We start from the raw sequence: 20,643 nt of genomic DNA, 5'->3' as shown, positions 1-20,643 counted from the left end.
AAAAGTCATTCACAAATATTAATACAAGTAAAATATAATATAATATAATATAACACTATAAGATATAATATAATACTGTATAATATATTATGCTATAATATAATATTATTATAATAATATAATAATTATAATTATACTATAATATAATAATAATAATATTATATTATAATAGTATAATATAATAGTATAATATAATAGTATAATATAATATTATAATATAATAGTATAATATAATAATATTATATTATAATAGTATAATATATTATATTATATAATATAATAATATAATACATTACCTAACATATAGTATTATAATATAAAATATAATATATAGTAATGTAATATAATATATATAATATAATATAATATAATAATATAATAATATAATATAATATAATATAATATAATAATAGTAATATATTATAATATAAAATATAATATATAGTAATATATTATAATATATTACTTGACCCATGGGTGTTTCAAACCACGGGGTGACATGGCAATATCAGATATCCAATATTATATCAGATATTTGATACAATATCAGATATCCAAAATCCACCAGTTGTTATTAAAAAAAACATAGAGACCACGGGCTCATTGTCATAGTGTTTTATTATGTTTGCGCTCGGATATCGGATACGACATTGGATATACGATATCAATTTTTTATTTTTATTTATTTATCAATTTTAATATAAATTCAATAGATTTTATCATCAATTTGTTAGTTTTAGTTAAATTTAGGGTTTTTTTATAGAAATCGTTAAAATTAAGGTTTTTTTAATATATATTATGTTTTGCAAATTAATAGGAATGGCTGATCCAAAATGATGACACTGAGGCAAGGACTAATATTCCTCATAACCCCCCACCAAAAAATCTAGTGCCCTCGCAAAACCATCCACCAAATGATCCTCTATCCCCTCAAAACCCTCCTCAAATCGAGGATTTGATAAATGAAAATCTCACCGAATTGAGGGGTTTGCAAAGAACATATAACAATGTACTTGCATTGGCTCCTATGTTATCCATGTTAAACACCATAGTGGATAACACTGAAACCCTTACCAACCAACAAAATGTCGCTCTTTGTTGGCATGAAAAAATGCATGAGATGTTTGATGATGGCTTGGACTATGATGAGGTTGTGGCTCTCAATATAACCAAAGAGGATTTGGCTAGCCTTTTTGTGAACCCAAAAATGGGTATACCAGTTGAAAAAAAAAAAACCCAAACTATCAATTAAATGGTGCACAAATGATGCCATACATGTAAACTTTTGAGATTGTTGGTGGATGGTTTTTGATATCCCTCCACATAGAAATTTAGAGGTGCTATTTTATTTCCTTAGAAAATTATATGCAGAATTTGTGTTGAAACTCAAAATGAACTATTGGAACATGAAGCCCAACATGGGTGTAGGACTAGGAGCTCCTCAGGATAAACCCTCTTCCCAGTAGAAGAAAGTTGGCACTTTTGTCCCACCATTGATATCTCCCCCCCTCCTTGAATGAAAGATCCTGATATTATGGCAGAGGCTAGCTCTCAGACCATCAGAGCCATTCATAGGTTGAGTAGCCTATTGATATCTCAGGCTAGGTCAATCTTGCCTCCCCGTGTTAATGATGTTGGTGCCAGTTCATTATCAGCTAGCTCATCACACGTTTGTGTGCCTCACACTTGCATTACGTGCAAGAATGTTTTCCTGGTTCCCATAGGTGATCTTCCTGAGTATGATTTTGTATTAGACATGGATACACCAGACACATTTGCAGAGGCTACAAACCCTGATGTGAGAGAGGAGGGGAATGCAGAGGCATGGACTCCTTTGGTGTCAGTATGTGTATACATTTTTTTGTTATGACATATGCAATTTAAAGTTAATTTTTACAATAGAGTAATTTTAATTTTTAAGCCATACTGACTTATACATGTATGTGATCTTCATTCATGTTTAGTTGATGGCCGAGGAGGATCTTAGATAGATTGATGATGCCACGCTCTTGACCATTTCATTTGGCCTTGAGACATTTGCAGTACATTATTTTGTGTTCACATTTTTTTTTCTATTTGATATTGTAGCATATATGGTTGCTAATCTTTCTTTATCTTGTAGGTACCACTTGTCTCGGGGGGACAAAGTGTGGGGGATGAGCTAGTACGCATTGACAAAGGAAAGGTAATTAGGTGCTTTCTGTTTGATTAAATATCTATGCATCCTTGTAAAATGTTTGTGGCAATGAAATTTAATTACATTCTTTATTGTATATAAGGCGTGGCTATTGGCGATGAGCTCGTACAGATTCCATGTGATAGATGCTCATGCATTTCCACTCACTCTAAGAGCGCCATTGTATGTATAAGTATCATTTATTTTTATTTTCCTTATCTTCATAAATAAATTCAAAAATAATTTCCGTGATATTAACAACTGCTATTTTGTATCTCATAGGAGACTCCTAGTGCACATGAGGTTCAATGGGAGACTTATGTAGATTTGATGATGCAACCACTCTATCTTGAGGAGGAGCCTACAATAGTAAGTTGTAGTTTAAATTCATGATTAAATATGTTATAAATTTAGCATTCTATGAATTATAATGTTATAGTTTAAGTTGTAGATTCATCTGACAAACATATTTGAACATACATAACCCATAATTAGCGAGGTACAAGCATTGTCGAGGGCATACGAGAGGACTCCTAACCAATGAAAGAGGTCGACGAGAGAAGTATTTATCATGAAATTTTAATAGTATAAATCTTCATTACAAAAAAGATCATTATGCGTTTGAGTAATTCAATTTTAGATACACAGAATCATATAAATTTAGTAGTCTAACTTTGGGTTTTCATTTTTTTCTTATGTAGGAGGCATCCAATCCACCTAACGCAGCGAAGATGTTGCATTTTGATCATCCACCAACACCCTAGGATAGTATAGTTGTCGTAGGATGCATCATGAGACATTTTGAGATGGCATATGCTACATTATTTACAAAAACATTGATATTATACACATTCCGATGGCATGATTAGCCACATTTTGTGTATGGATCTGTGTATTTTGATATATATTTGAGTACTTTGTCTATGGATACATGATATTTGATATATATTTCTGTAAAATTTTGTCTATGGATACATTGATTTTGATATATATTTTTGTCATTTATGTGCACAATGATATACATATTAATTTAGTAACTAGTATTGTTCAATTTATCGTGGATCATGTGTATTGTTCATGTTTATGGAATATCATTAATTTTGATTATGTTTGTTATATTCGATTCAAATGCAATAATTTGTGAATAAAATTTTAACAACCTTTATTATCAAATTTGGATGCAATGTTTAATTTGAAGTTCTATCATGACATAAACACACTTGTTAACCTCCTACACAAGGTTAAAATAACCCCAAATCTGATTTTAAACTCCACCTTCAACCTTGAAACTAACTCTTGGCTTCAAATCTAATTTCAACATAGTTAAGGACTCCACTCCTCAAACAAGGATTCTATTCCCCACCACGAACTCATTCCTAGACTCATAATCTTTGATAACTAGCACTTCACTTTGTTACTATCCTCATACTACAACTTTTCAATTTCAATATAACCTCAAAATATCGCAACTTAAGATACTTGATTGGATCAAACCTTTTTCACTTTGTTACTATCTCTTGAAAATGAGATAGGTTATTATAGGCCTCAACATCACTGTCATGTAGCATTTAACGGTTCATCGATGGCCCTCACGAGCTCCAAGTTATGACCCTCAAAAGATTGATCTTGAAATGCACTTAGAGCACCTTGGAGACTCCTCGGTACGGGGTGGCCGCAGATGATAGATGGTCTCTGTGGGTGGAACAAGGGTGTCACTAGGGTTCACCCACCCACTCAGAGTTAATGGCACTGACGATTCGATGCCAAGATCAGTGGTTTCAAAGTTACGTTGTGGTGCACCTATGAATTGAGGCAGACTATGAGTTTTGGCATTGAATGAGATCATTGTGCGAAATCCAAATGGATTGTGATCTCTCAAAAATGAGATAAGTTATTTTAGGCCTCAACATTACTATCTTGTAGCATTTGACAGTTCATCGATAGCCCTAATGAGCTCTAAGTTATGACCCTTAGAAGATTGACCTTGAAATGCACTTAGAGCACCTTAGAGACTCCTCAGTACGGGGTGGCCACAGATGATGGATGATGTCTGTGGATGAAACAAGGGTCTCACTAGGGTTCACCTACCCATTCAAAGCTAATGGTGCTGACGATCAGATGCCAAGATCAACGGTTTCAAAGTTACGCTATGGTGCACCTATGAACTAAGGCATACTATGAGTTTTGGCATCGAGCAAGATCGCTGTACCGAATCCAAACAGAAGGTGATCTCTCAAAAATGAGATATGTTATTTAGGCCTCAATATCACCATCTTGTACCATTTGATAGTTCATAAATAGCCCTCACAAAATCTCATTTATGACCCTCAGAAGATCGACCTCGAAATGCACTTAGAGCACCTTGGAAACTCCTTGGTACGGGGTGGTCGCGGACGATGGATGATCTCCGTGGATGGAACAAGGGTGTTACTAGGGTTCACCTACCCACCTAGAGCTAATGGCATTGACTATTTGATGCCAAGATTAGCAATTTCAAAGTTACATTGTGGTGCACCTATGAATTGAGGCACATTGTGAGTTTTGGCACCAAGCAAAATCGCTGTGCCGAATCCAAACAAAATGTGATCTCTCAAAAATGAGATAGGTTATTTTAGGCCTTGACATCACCCTCTTGTAGAATTTGACATTTCATTGATGGCCCTCATGAGCTCTGAGTTACGACCCTTGGAAGATCGATCTCAAAATGCACTTAGAGCACCTTGGAGACTCCTTGGTACGGGGTGGCCGCAGACGATGAATGGTCTTCATGGCTGGAACAAGGGTGTCACTAGGTTCACCCGCCCACTCGGAGCTAATGGCACTGACGATTTGATGCCAAGATTAGCGGTTTCAAAGTTATGCTGTGGTGCACCTATGAACTGAGGCACACTACAAGTTTTGGCATCGAGCTAGATCACTATGTCGAATCCAAATGGAAGGTGATCTCTCAAAAATGAGATAGGTTATTTTAGACCTCAACATCATAGTCCTGTAGTATTTGATGGTTCATTGATAGTCCTCATGAGCTTCGGGTTATGACTCTTAGAAGATCGACCTCAAAATGCGCTTAGAGCACCTTGGAGACTCCTCGGTATGGGGTGGCTGTGGACAATGGATGATCTTTGTGGCTTAAAAAATGGTATCACTAGGGTTCACTCACCCATCTGGAGCTAATGGCACTAATGATTCAATGCCAAGATCAACAATTTCAAAGTTACGTTGTGGTGCACCTATGAACTGAGGCACACTGCGAGTTTTGGCATTGAGTGAGATCATTGTGTTGAATCCAAATAGAAGGTGATCTCTCAAAAATGAGATAAGTTATTTTAGACCTCAACATCACCATCCTATAGCATTTGACAGTTCATTGATATCCCTCACGAGCTCTGAGTTATGATCTTTGGAAGATCGACCTTGAAATGCACTTAGAGCACCTTAGAGACTCCTCGGTATGAGGTGGTCACAAACGATGGATGGTCTTCATGGCCAGAACAAGGGTGTCACTAGGGTTCACCCGCCCACCTGGGGCTAATAACATTGATGATTCGATGCCAAGATTAGCAGTTTCAAAGTTACGTTGTGGTGCACCTACGAACTGAGGCATACTACGAGTTTTGACATTGAGCAAGATTGCTGTGCCGAATCTAAATGAAATGTGATCTCTCAAAAATGAGATAGGTTATTTTAGGCCTTGGCATCACCGTCCTGTAAAATTTTACATTTCATCAATAACTCTCACGAGCTTTGAGTTACGACCCTCAGAAGATCAACCTTGAAATGCACTTAGAGCACCTTGGAGACTCCTCAGTATGGGGTGGTCACAGACGATGGATGGTCTCCATGGATGAAACAAGGGTGTTACTATGGTTCACCTACCCACTCAGAGCTAATGGCACTGATGATTCAATGCCAAGATCAGCGGTTTCAAAGTTACGCTTTGGTAATCCTTTAATGTTAGAATGTTATTTTTATGCACTTTTATGGATGTGTATTTGAAAATTGAATAACTTTTGCAAATTGAATAATTCAAAAACATGGCAACTAATGTCTCATGTCTAGAAGACAGAGACTAATAAGTATGAATCTAATCCTTAAGTAGTCTAGTCACTTCAATATTATATTATAGATCTCTTTAGATGGGTGTATAGATCTCTTTAGGTGGGTGTATCGATAAAGACAATGGCTATAACAACTTACCAAGGGGAATTTACTATGCTTAGTTTTCTTCATGAAGAGAATAAACATTTTCCACATGCCCATTTCTTGAACTACTTACGAAATGAAGAAAACATCAGAAGTGTAATTTGATGACAACAATTCAACTCTTTAATTAAAGATTTAACAATATTAATATTATCTAATGTTTAATATTAAAAGTGTAATTTTCTTTTTTTTTGGATATAATTGGAGACCTACAAATGTTTTGATGAATGCCTATTTTATTGTTAAAGAACATTCACAGCCAAAATTTTTAAGTAAAAATGGAGGATCTTATTTAATGAAGCTTGTGCACACTATGTTTTATTGTAAATTCTTTAAAAAAAGTTATGCATTGCATCAATCTCTTGTGATACTACAAGAAAGATTCTATAATTTTCCAGAACAAAATCTTGAGATTGTTACTTGCAATAAACATATTCTATAACAAATAACCACATACATTAATCATTTAGAGAGAAAGCCGTATAACATGTGGCTACAAAAGCATGGAGTTATAAGAAGGAAAAAAAGAATATTTCATACATTTAATTTATGTTAACATCAACCCTAGCTTTGTGATCAAATTGTCTTCATAAACATCACGAGAAGGAGAAAACTAATGAAGGATGGTCAGATTGTGGACGAAAAGCATGATGAAGTAAAGAGAACTAAGGATGTCACCAACTGGCTAGAGAACTTATGAATCCTAGTTAATGAGTGGGAAAACATAAAAAAAAGCCTAATTGGTCTGGCTCTATTTAGTTAGTTCATATGATAGTTTTAGATACTATGGTTATTATGTTAAGTTTTTCTTTATTTTTCTTTTTGTTTTTCTCCCCTTTCTACTTATTTTGAGAAATAGTTTGGGTACCTTTTACAAGAACTTGGAGTCCCAACATTGGTTGGGTTGGAAAATTTTTATTTTCTTAAATATTTTTAGCATTATGGTTCTCTCCTCTCTATCCTTTTTTTGTTTATGCTAGTGTAACTTCTAACTTCTCCTCCCCACCAAGATGCTTGGGCATATAGAGTTAGATTGTGGGTTTTCCACAAATATTTCCAGGGTCTTGGTTAGGTTGGGTTACATTGGTGTTCATGATGTTGTGGTCTTGGCTTATGTAAGTGACACAATTTTTTGTATAGGGTTTAGGTTTCTAGCTTGGAGGGTGTCTTCATATTGGAGTGCTTGAGATAGGTTTTGTGTTTCCCAATACAACCTAACTCTATGTTCAATCTCTTTCTTCTTCTCTTAGTGGTGAGTTTATTCTCTCTTACTCATGATTATTCTCTTTTCTTACCTATGGTGAATGGCTATGTTGATCTGTGAGAGTAATGTTAGGAAATTTGTGAGAGAGTAACATTCTATGTAGTTTCTTTGGCCCTCTCTCTCTTTATCTTGGTGATGATATTTGAATACCCTTTGTGCTTCAAGGTTTTTTCTTTTTAAAAATCTATGTTTGTGGTAGTTGGGATGCAACTTTAATAGTAAGTATGGCCTAGTAGTATGTGTCTTTCTCCTCCATTTGATTTTTCTCCATGCAGATGTTGAGAATTTTTTGGGGATTCTCTATGAGGACTCTTCATTTCTTCTATAAGGACCACTCATCATAAATAACAATAGAATTATTCAAATCTTCTGCATGTATTTGGATGTGTATGTGTTATTTTGAATAACTTGTCTTTTTCATTATTATAAAAACCATATACAAAAAAACTTCACATTTTACATCATAATACATCATAAATCTTAGGAATTCTCCGCAACACCTCACCTCCCTACTCTTCATGATGTACCTACATTCCAATATCATAAAAAAATTAGTAACTTATTGTATTAAACAAGATAATCAGTGGTTCACTGAATCATTATGAAGAAAATAACATAAGAAGTAAATATACCTAGTTGAGTATTCCAGTAGGGTCCTCTCTTTGTTTTAGGGTCTCCAATAGGGCTTCATGATCAACATTAGTAATAGTAAAAAGTTCTTTTGCTTTTGGTCTTCCTTGATGCTTCAACAACTTTACATTTGTTACTATAATAAGATGTGAATATATGAGAATTATTTTATGCTTTTGATAGTCTTCGAATACATGGATTTCATTTCTTCTAAGCATGTATGTCCACAGCCATGTTCCAGCGACAACCACTAAACAAATAGGATATGTGAATCCGTCATCATTTTTTATTGGTTGTGCAAGCTTTTTTTTACCTCTTACACAATGTGCTAACCAATAATTGAATTTCTCATCATTCCCCTATGGTGCAACCAATGCAAAGACATGTCCTAGCTAAAGTAGATCTAATAGATGGTTATGTTCAAGTGAACTTTCCATGTCATCATTTATGATATAGGGTATGATAAAAAATGGAGTAAGATAATGTGGAGCCCATGTGTCCACCCACTCACTCAACTCACAGTGATCCCAATCACACTAAAAACAACTCAGACAAAAGCAAGCTAGTTGTCGTGTCCAAATGGTCCATGTACTAGAATCAGAGCTCTGGAATGAATGCATTTTTGATGAGTCTCTCACTATAGCACAATCTGATCTATCACCTATGGACCCTTCCTCAACCAACCAAAAGAACCTGCATACCACTGAATCAAGAGTTCCCCCTTGTGATAATGCTAAACTACACCAATCAATAATGCTACAAGCATCAAGAAGCTCTGCTGCTGAAATCTTCAGTTGCTCCTTAACTAGAGCTCTCTTCACACATGCCCCTGCTCCATCATGTTCCCATTTCCCATGGTTAGATTAAAAAAAACTCCAAATATGAGGCACCCCCCTCTCTACCTACATCCTACACAACCAATAAAACATGCAAGCATTCTTGAATTGACCTGTACAGTTATCTCACCAAATGATATGTCTATCTATAGCAATTGCATGCTCATATAAGAAATCAAAATAATTCTCAAAACAATGTTGCACAAACTCATGAGAGTGAGATCTATCACCACTCATATAAAAATGATACTCTCTAATGATCTTTCGATTATCTTCTGCACTATCAGGGGCATGTCTATATGTTATGTGAATAAAAATATAAATCTGAATGGAGTTGTAATATTGAGATTGTGTCTCATTTTGAGGTTGCAATGTGTAGTTCTTAGCATAATAAAAAATTGATATAATAGTGCCAATGGGAAAAGTCTCGTTACACATTCTAAATTGTTGATCCAACCACTGAGACCTATGACTATGTCTTGCATACTTGTAGAAAAGATTTGCCTTGAAATCTAAAATAAAACTAGCCACACTAATTTTTTTTGCAACCAATTCATATCTAGATCCCTCACCCCTCCCTCTCAATGTGTATTTCACTATTTCATATACCTTTTTTTACTATTATCTTTCCAAGATCCTGTTCGCACCCCTCATGGAAACATGTGTCAAACTTGGATAAGCCACCACATTCTGAACACTTCTCATTTAAAGAAGCATTTCTATAAAAGAAACAACCATCAACTCTATGACATAAAAATTGATTTATTAAGTCTCTTGATGATTTTGGAAGCCCACTAGCACCACAATTCTCCAACATTTCTTTACTATGCTAAGTAGAATAGATGGAGCATAATAGTTCATGGTTGATAGAAAACTCAACATGATATTTGCAACAACATGTATTTCGAATTTTAAGTGGCACACAATAAAATGGCTTCAAAGATTCAAAAGCCCTGTGTGATATATGAAGACTTGGATGACTCTCTCTAATTTTTTTGAACAACATAGTTTGACTTACCTCCAAATAGTGTTTAGGATGTGGTGTGCGGTCTCTGATGCCAATACTCAACTTTAACATGTCTTTAGCATTGGGTGATACTCGTGAGCTAGAGTGCCAAAATTGTGTAATTTCTTCCTTCACATCATTGGATAGCTTCTTATCAAAATGGGGAAGTCTCCCACAAAATGCCCATATTTCATTTTGAAGAGGATTATCAATTCTCTCTCATTGACTAAGTGCTCTTCTCAAAGTAGTACGATTTAGGTTCAAATCAATACAAGTTTGTCTCATATATCTACCCTTTCTCAAATGATGACTTACAAAAGAGGTTGTAATAACCCTTCGAGCAGCTTAGTTATCCTTCTCCCTACTATTTTTTCCAATGCTATTGAGAGCACTAAAAAGATTCTTCACAATAATGGCATTTCTTTCCAACTTTTTATTGACACGAATCTTTAATTTGGAAAGCATAGGTCTCATCTTTTGCATCTTTAATAAGTGCATAAAAAGATGACATTGCTCTACCACTGTCTTGTTGCCGAAAAACATCTTATATAGTCTTGAAGCCCATAACCAAATGGTTCTTTTTAATTTTTTCTCTTCCAAATTGGTAATAATCATTTCATCAATTTTAATTATCCATTTTGGTGTTCTAGAACCTTCATGTCGATTATAATTAGGAGATATGTAAGGTTCTTGTGCATTATCATGTTTGGCATGGTCAATTATGCAATTTACATTATGACCTAGTAGCATTTTGTCCTCAAAATTTTTATTCTCTAAATTTTCAATTTCGGCATTATCGTTTTCAATTGGTACATTTTCATTCCCCAACTGCACATATTCATTATCTGACTCTATGATTTCACCTTTGACTAATTCATCGTCGACTTGACTGACATTTAACATACCTTGTCTTTTTCTTCAGTGTTATATTTTGTCCCTTTCCCTATATGCCGCAATGTCTTCATTGGATACCTTCCTTTTGCGTTTAGCCTTTCGACAACTTCTACTCCCCATTCAAATGACAATTTCGAACACCTAGGGTTATATTATTAAACATTTTTGGATTGGTTGGGCCCCAAAATGTGACTTTTTCTAAAACTTGTGAAAAAGACCCACAAAAAGCGATGTTGTTGGGTCTGCAGTGACAGTGAATATTTTGGAAAAATCATGCCAATAAAATCAGATATCATATATGAAACTGGATATCTGATACTGGCGGCACAAAAATATTGGAGGGAAAAATGAATTTGCGAGTTATATGACTAATTTGAATTATGAAATATATAAATATATAATATATAATATGACTAATTAATGAGTTATGACTAATATATATATATATATATATGAAATTAAATTAAATTAAATTATTATTATTATTATTTAATATAATAACGTAACTAGTAATATACAATAATATATTATGCTATTATTATTATTATAATCTATAAATATAATATATATTATTATATTATATTATTATTTTTACCATATTATTATTAAATATAATAACATAATATATTATATATATGTTATCAATATATATATTATTCTTATCATCTATAAATAATAATCTATAGTATATTAATATTATTATGACCTATGTTATTAATATATAATAATATATTATGTTATTATTATTATAATAATATATAAATTATTATTATACTATATTATTATTATTTTTACTATATTATTTCTATTAGAATCGTTTATATGGGTCAAAGGGGGTCATATGATGACCTATGACCCCTTTCAACACATTCCATGATGACATATGTCTCTAAGGGTCTTAGGACCCCTAGGGACATATTATATTCATTTATATGGGTCGAAGAGGGTCATGGGATGACCTATGACCCCTTTTGACACATTCCATGATGACATATGTCTTTAGGGGTTCTAGGACCCCTAGGGACATATTAGAATCCTTTATATGGGTCAAAGGGGGTCACAAGATGACCTATGACCGCTTTCGACACATTCCATGATGACATATGTCTCTAGGGGTCCTAAGACCCCTAGGGACATATTATAATCATTTAGATGGGTCAAAAGGGGTCACAAGATGACCTATGACCCCTTTCAACACATTGCATGACGACATATTTTTTTTGAGGTCCTAGGACCCCTAGGGACATATTATAATCATTTATATGGGTCAAAAGGGGCCATAGGATGACCTATGACCCTTTCGACACATTCTATGATGACATATGTCGCTAAGGGTCTTAGGACCCCTAGAGACATATTAGAATCGTATATATGGGTTAAATGGGGTCATAACATGACCTATGACCCCCTTTGACATATTCCATGACGACATATGTCTTTAGGGGTCCTAGGACTCTTAGGGATATGTTAGAATTGTTTATATGGGTCAAAGAGGGTCACAGGATGACCTATGACCCCTTTTGACACATTCCATGAAAACATATGTCTCTAGGAGTCCTAGGACCCCTAGGGACATATTATAATCATTTATATGGGTCAAAGGGGGCCACGAGATGACCTATGACCCTTTCGACACATTCCATGATGACATATGTCTCTAGGGGTCCTAGGACCCCTAAGGACATATTATAATCATTTATATGGGTCGAAGTAGGTCATAGGATGACCTATGACCCCTTTCGACACATTTCATAATGACATATGTCTCTAAGGGTCCTAGGACCCCTAGGGACATACTATAATATTTTATATGGTTCAAAGGGGGTCATAGGATGACCTATGACCCCTTTCGACACATTCTATGATGACATATATCCCAAGAGGTCCTAGGACCCCTAGGGACATATTAGAATCATTTATATGGGTCAAAGGGGGTCACAGGATGACCTATAACCTCTTTCGACACATTCTATGATGACGTATGTCTCCAGGGGTCCTAGGACCCCTCGAGACATATTATAATCATTTATATGGGTCAGAGGGGGTCACAGGTTGACCTATGACTACTTTCAACACATTTCATGATGACATATGTTGCTAGGGGTCCTAGGACCCCTAGGGACATATTAGAATTATTTATATAGGTCGAAGGGGGTCACAAGATTACCTATGACCCCTTTCGACACATTCCATGACAACATATGTAGGATCCCTAGGGATATATTAGAATCATTTATATGGGTTGAAGGGGATCACATGATGACTTTTAACTCCTTTTGACACATTCCATGATGACATATGTCACTAGGGGTCCTAGGAACCCTAGGGACATATTAGAATCATTTATATGGGTCGAAGGGGGTCATAGGATGACCTATGACCCCTTTCGACACATTCCATGACAACATATGTCTCTAGGGGTACTAGGACCCCTAGGGATATATTAGAATCATTTATATGAGTTGAAGGGGGTCATAGGATGACCTATGACCCTTTTTGACACATTCCATGATGACATATGTTGTTAGGGGTCCTTGGACCCCTAGGGACATATTAGAATCATTTTTATGAATTGAAGGGAGTCACAAGATGATCTACGATCCATTTCGACACATTCCATGATGACATATGTCTCTAGGGGTCCTAGGACCCCTAGGGACATATTAGAATCATTTATATGGATCGAAGGGAGTCACAAGATGACCTATGATCCCTTTCGACACATTCCATAATGACATATGTCTCTAGGGGTCCTATGACCCCTAGGGACATATTATAATCATTTATATGGGTCAAAAGGGGTCATAAGATGACCTATGACCCCTTTCAACACATTCTATGATGACATATGTCACTAGGGGTCCTAAGACCCCTAGGGACATATTATAATAATTTATATGGGTTGAAGGGGTTAATAGGATGACCTATGACCCCTTTTGACATATTTTATGATAGCATATGTCCCAAGGGGTCCTAGGACCCCTAGGGACATGTTATAATCACTTATATGGTTCGAAGGGGGTCATAGGATGACCTATGACCGCTTTCGATACATTCCATGATGACATATGTCGCTAGGGTTCCTAGGACCCCGAGGGACATATTAGAATCATTTATATGGGTCGAAGGGGGTCACAGGATGACTTATGATCCCTTTTGACACATTCCATGATGACATATCTCTCTAGGGGTCCTAGGACCCCTAAAGATATATTATACTTATTTATATGGGTTGAAGAGGGTCATAAGATGACTTTTGACCCCTTTCAATACATTCCATGATGACATATGTCTCTAGGGGTCTTAGGACCCTTAGGAACATATTATAATCATTAATATAGGTCAAAGGGGGTCATAGGATGACCTATGACCTCTTTGAACACATTCTATGATGACATATGTCTCTAGGGGTCCTAGAACCCCTAGGGACATATTAGAATCATTTATATGGGTCAAAAGGGGTCACAGGATGAACTATGACCCCTTTCAACACATTCCATGATGACATATGTCTCTAGGGATAGGACCCTTAGGGACATATTAGAATCGTTTATATGGATTGAAAGTGGTCATAGGTCCTTTCGACACATTCCATGATGACATTTGTCTCTAAGGGTCCTATGACCCCTAGGGACATATTATTATCATTTATATGAATCGAAGGGGGTCACAGGATGACTTATGGCCCCTTTTGTCACATTCCATGATGACATATGTCTCTAGGGGTCCTAGTACCCCTAGGGACATATTAGAATTGTTTATATGGGTCGAAGGGGGTCACAGGATGACCTATGACCCCTTTTGACACATTTCATGATGACACATGTCTCTAGGGGTCCTACAATACCTAGGGACATATTAGAATCATTTATATGGGTTGAAGGGGGTCATAAGATGAACTATGACCCCTTTCGACACATTCCATGATGACATATGTCTCTAGGGGTCCTAGGACCACTAGGGACATATTAGAATCATTTATATGGGTTGAAGGGGGTTACAGGATGACCTATGACCCCTTTCAACACATTCCATGATGACATATGTCTCTAGGGGTCCTGGGTCCTAGGAACCCTAGGGACATATTAGAATCGTTTATATGGGTCGAAGGGGGTCATAGGATGTCCTATGACCCCTTTCGACACATTCCATGACGATATGTCTCTAGGGGTCCTAGGACCCCTAGGGACATATTATAATTGTTTATATGGGTTAAAAGGGGCCACATGATGACTTATGACCCTTTCGACATATTCTATGATGACTGTGAGGCCTTGCCCCAACCCATCGTAGCATAGTGATACCTTATTATTATTATTTTGATACTCACGACTCGAGATGTCGAGACATTTTTTGATGCTTTGAACATATTATATTATTTCATGTTGTGTGATGTTTACTTTTAGATATTTGAGTTCGTCATTTAATGCTTTATGAACATGTATGTTGATGAAATAAGTAAATGCAGGATTAACACATTGATTATGGAATTTTTTATGATTAAGGATATAAGTAGGATGAAAGAAACCATGATTGATTTTAAGATGTATGTTTCAATTTATGTGATTTCTGATAGGTATATATACATATGTGCATGTGATTTTATGGGACTATTGATTTGTGCAATGAGTGTGTAGGATATTTAGCTGAGAAACCCAACGGAGGAACAAAACTGATCCCTATGTGCCATTTGTGGAAACCTTGTTGTTCTTAATTTTATTATATTGGGAGATGTATGAATGTATCTTTCCGTGATTAATAAATATTATGTTTCGTAACTGTGTTCTTTAGTGTCGCTTGACACTCGTGAATTTGCATATGCATTCCAACATGCTAGTTAGGGTTAACTGTATAACCTTTGGACCTAAGTTGGATTAAGTTAGTGTCTTTTTGCTAATTTTTTTCTTAATTGAGTTTAGTCACCCTTAATCTGGATTAGTGCTTAATCTGCATTTTTAGAGTTGTTAGAGGGTCCTAAATATTTCCTAGCTTTTGTTTGGTTCCAAATCTATTCCTAAGGCTTTAGTACATGAAATATTTATACCCAAAGGGTATGGGTATGGGTTGGGGGTATTTTCCAACCCCTAAGCCCCTTTTATTGACTTTTGAGGTCACTCAAAAAGTCTATTTTTGCCTTTGTGCGAAAATTGCAAGTGGTTACCATGAGTTGCATCACCTCAACTCCACTTAGTGGTTAACCTTAGTATTGGTTGAGTTAGAAACTTCTAGATTTGTTGGTAAGTGGGTGAAGCTATTGCCCTTTTTGGTGGTTGAGGTTAGAGATTATTTAGAGGCCCTTTTTGGAGTAGTTTGGTTGTTACCCAATCTCTACTTTTAGAGAGGAGTCTTGGAAGATTGAAGGAAGGACGGGTAAGCTCTTCTCAATTTGTTCATTTTTTATTACCTCTTTGTGAAGGTAGGAGTTCTTCATCTCCCTTGTTCAGATTTTTCATGCTTGTTTCATGCTTATGCTATTGTGTTGTTATTTGGATGCTTGTATGTATGTTGGGTATGTTGGGAAGGATTGAAACCATGTTTCTTGAATGCTTTTCTTCCATGTTCTTGTTTGAATTTTGAAGTTTTCTTGTATGGGTGTTTTGGCATTACTCACCCTTGGATAAGGCAGAAGTGGCCAATTTTGGGAAAGGTCCTTTTAGTTGGACTCCAATAGTGTAGAGTCTCTTCTCAGGACGATAAGAGGGAGAGAGGGTAGGGTGTTATGGGCCCCTACCTGTCAGCAGAAACCACGTATGAGTTTTGGCATGTAAGAATGGAAGAACGAAAGTTCTTAATTTATAGCCCCGATTGGGCACCTGGTTTGGTGTTGTGTCTGACATCTCCTATTGAAAAAATCCACCTTTCCCTAGTTTTGATTCATTGTGAATCTTGTTGTGAAAACCTAGTATGAATATGCAAGTTTGATTTTGTCTCTTGGTCATGCTTGTTTGACACCTGATCAGATTTTGTTCCCTCCACGATCTTAGCAATGTGTTGCAAAATAAAAATGATATGAAACCCTTGATAAGGGTCATGAAGGAAATTTATTTGGATTGTTGTAATTTTGGGATTTGAATCCTATGTAAATTGTATTTCAAAACTTTGTTGTAATGACAACGATGTCAGTTTTTCTTCCTAGTTCTTTTCTAGCTAAGCCTTTAAATCAGGTTTGCCAATAAAATAGTGGTTTAGTATTATTGCTTCTCATGAGTGTTCTTAGTATTCTTTTTTTGATTATATGGATGCACATAAAAAATAAGGTGAAATGATGATGTTCAACTAAGCAAAATTTCAAGTTTCTTGTATGTTGAAAAATTGAAAGTTATGTTATGAATGAAGGTTCAGTTTTGTGATTAATGTAAACCAAAAATCAATCTTGCAATGTTATTTTAAGGAGTTATTCGATTCTTGGTATATCTAGTTGTAGCAAGTCTCAATAGATTTACTTTGAAAAAAAAAAAAAAAAACCCCCCCCTTGGCTTATAAATCATCTTGAAAATTTATACTTAAAAAAATATGGCCTTTAAAAAAAAAAAGGTGTTTCACAAGAGCAATAATGCTCTGGAATTTGTATGGGATAAATTTTTATGTGCTCTCCTTAACAGAGAATCTTAGAAGATTCTTTAATTATCCTTGAACTTATTAAAAAATTAATAAATCAAAAAAATTTAGAAAAGGAAATTTATTAAATTAGTTTCTTTAGAATATCCTAACAATCCTAACCTACCTTACTTTATTTCATAATTTCCTATGTCTATCCTCACCCACCTAGATACTTCAAAGTTTTCAACTTCTATATTTCTTCCTTGCCTGCGTTGGAAAAGACCTGCAATAATGGAACCCTCGTACCCAAATTCTAATTTGTCAGAAGGAAGGAAGGAATTAAGTTATTAGGGAGGCAGGCTTGTTAAGTTTCAAAAGTTCTTTGACCTTTTTGCCTCCTTATCCTGACCTATGTGTACCAACTCCTTCAGGGCTATTGGCTGCACTTTCAACCCTTGGAAACATGTGCTAGATATAGGAGGGAATGTGTGCAATGCAAGTTGATTTTAAAAAATTTGTTTTCAAGAAGAAACTTGATCTTACTTTTTGCTTCACCTTACTCATTCCATACCCAAGCGTACCATTCCTTGCATACTTTCTGACCTGCATTCATCTTGCGTACCCAAGTTTAAATTATTATTTAGTATTAATTGAAGGTGTATAGATTGTAAATTCACTTGGAAATTAGTAGAAATTTTATGAATATTTTTAGGGTGATAGTAAACTAGTGAGTGTCTCGGTTATTATGTATTAAATAATGTTAATTAGTTTTGCTTTATTCATTTAGTCAAATTTTTAAATGGTTTTCAATAATTTTAAATTCAATGTGGTATAAGAAACAAATTAACGAAACGAATTTCATTATTAAATTAACAACAAGAGTTCAAATTTAATGTATTTTTTCCTCCTCAAGACATTAAACTTAGAGCATTTTAATTATTAATTTAAGAAAAAAGAAAGAAAGATTGTGTGTGTTTTTGCCCTAGTATTTTTGGGCATGACAATGACATATGTCACTAGGGGTCCTAGGATCCCTAGGGACATATTAGAATCATTTATATGGGTAGAAAAGGGTCATAGGATGATCTATGATCCCTTTCGACACATTCCATGATGACATATGTCTCTAGGGGTTGTAGGACCCCTAGGGACATATTAGAATCATTTATATGGGTTGAAGGGGGTCATAGGATAACCTATGACCCCTTTCGACACATTCCATGATGACATATGTCTTTAGGGGTCCTACAAACCCTAGGGACATATTAGAATCATTTATATGGGTCGAAGGGGGTCACAGGTTGACCTATGACCCCTTTCGACACATTCCATGACAACATATGTCTCTATGGGTCCTAGGACCCCTAAGGACATATTATAATCATTTATATGGGTCAAAAGGGGCCACAATATGACCTATGACCCTTTCGACACATTCCATGATGACATATGTCTCTAGGGGTTTAGGACCCCTAGGGACATATTAAAATCGTTTATATGGGTTGAAAGGGGTCACAGGATGACCTATGACCTTTTTCGACACATTCCATGATGACATATGTCTCTAGGGGTCTTAGGACCCCTAGGGACATATTAGAATCATTTATATGGGTTGAAGGGGGTCATAGGATGATCTATGACCCCCTTTCAACACATCCCATGACGACATATGTCCCAAGGGGTCTTAGGACCCCTAGGGACATATTAGAATTGTTTATATGGGTTGAAGGGGGTCAAAGGGTGACCTATGACTCCTTTTAACACATCCCATGATAACATATGTCCTAAGGGGTCCTAGGAGCCCTAGGGACATATTAGAATCATTTATATGGGTCAAAAGGGGTCACAGGATGACCTATGACCCCTTTTTACACATCCCATGATGACATATATCGCTAGGGGTCCTAGGACCCCTAGGGACATATTAGAATCATTTATATGGGTCGAAGGGGGTCATAGGATGACCTATGACCCCTTTTGACACATTCCATGATGGACATATTAGAATCATTTATATGTGTTGAAAGGGGTCACAAGATGACCTATGACCCCTTTCGACACATTCCATGACGATATATGTCCCTAGGGGTCCTAGGAACCCTAGGGACATATTATAATCGTTTATATGGGTCGAAAGGGGCCACAAGATGACCTATGACCCTTTCGACACATTCCATGATGACATTTGTCGCTAGGGGTCCTAGGACCTTTAAGGACATATTAGAAACATTTATATGGGTCAAAGGGGTCACAAGATGACCTATGACCCCTTTTGACACATTCCATGATGACATATGTCGCTAGGGGTCCTAGGACCCCTAAGGGCATATTTAGAATCATTTATATGGGTCGAAGGGGGTCACAGGACGACCTATGACCCCTTTTGACAAATTTCATGATGACATATGTCGCTAGAGGTCCTAGTACCTGTAGGGACATATTAGAATCATGTATATGGGTCGAAGGGGGTCACAAGATGACCTATGACCCCTTTGAACACATTTCATGATGACATATGTTGCTAGGGGTCCTAGGACCCCTAGGGACATATTAGAATCATTTATATGGGTTGAAGGGGGTCATAGGATGACCTATGATAGCTTTCGACACATTTTATGATGACATGTCACTATGGGTCCTAGGACCCCTAGGAAAACATTATATTCATTTATATGGGTCAAAAGGAGCCATAGGATGAGCTATGACCCCTTTCAACACATTCCATGATGATATATGTCTCTAGGTGTCCTAGGACCCTTAGGGACATATTATAATTGTTTATATGGGTCGAAAGGGGTCATAGGATGAGCTACGACCCCTTTTGACACATTCCATGACAATGCATATCCCTAGGACCCCTAGGACCCCTAGGGACCCATTGGGAATGCTTCAAAAGGGGTTACTAGGTACATATGTTGTCATGAAATGCGTCAAAATGATGCATTTTATGACAATATTATATTTAATAATTAGATAATATTGTATATTTTAATATAATAATAATATATTATTAGATTATATAACAATAATAATCATATATGTTACTAGATTATAGATTTAATAATAATAATAACCATATATAATATTATAAATA

This window comes from Cupressus sempervirens, chromosome 11 (assembly GCF_028749045.1).
Source record: "Cupressus sempervirens isolate cs-2001-9-10 chromosome 11, ASM2874904v1, whole genome shotgun sequence".
Taxonomy (NCBI): Eukaryota; Viridiplantae; Streptophyta; class Pinopsida; order Cupressales; family Cupressaceae; genus Cupressus; species Cupressus sempervirens.
The sequence above is the reverse complement of the archived record's forward strand: the minus strand, read 5'-3'. Positions refer to the sequence as shown.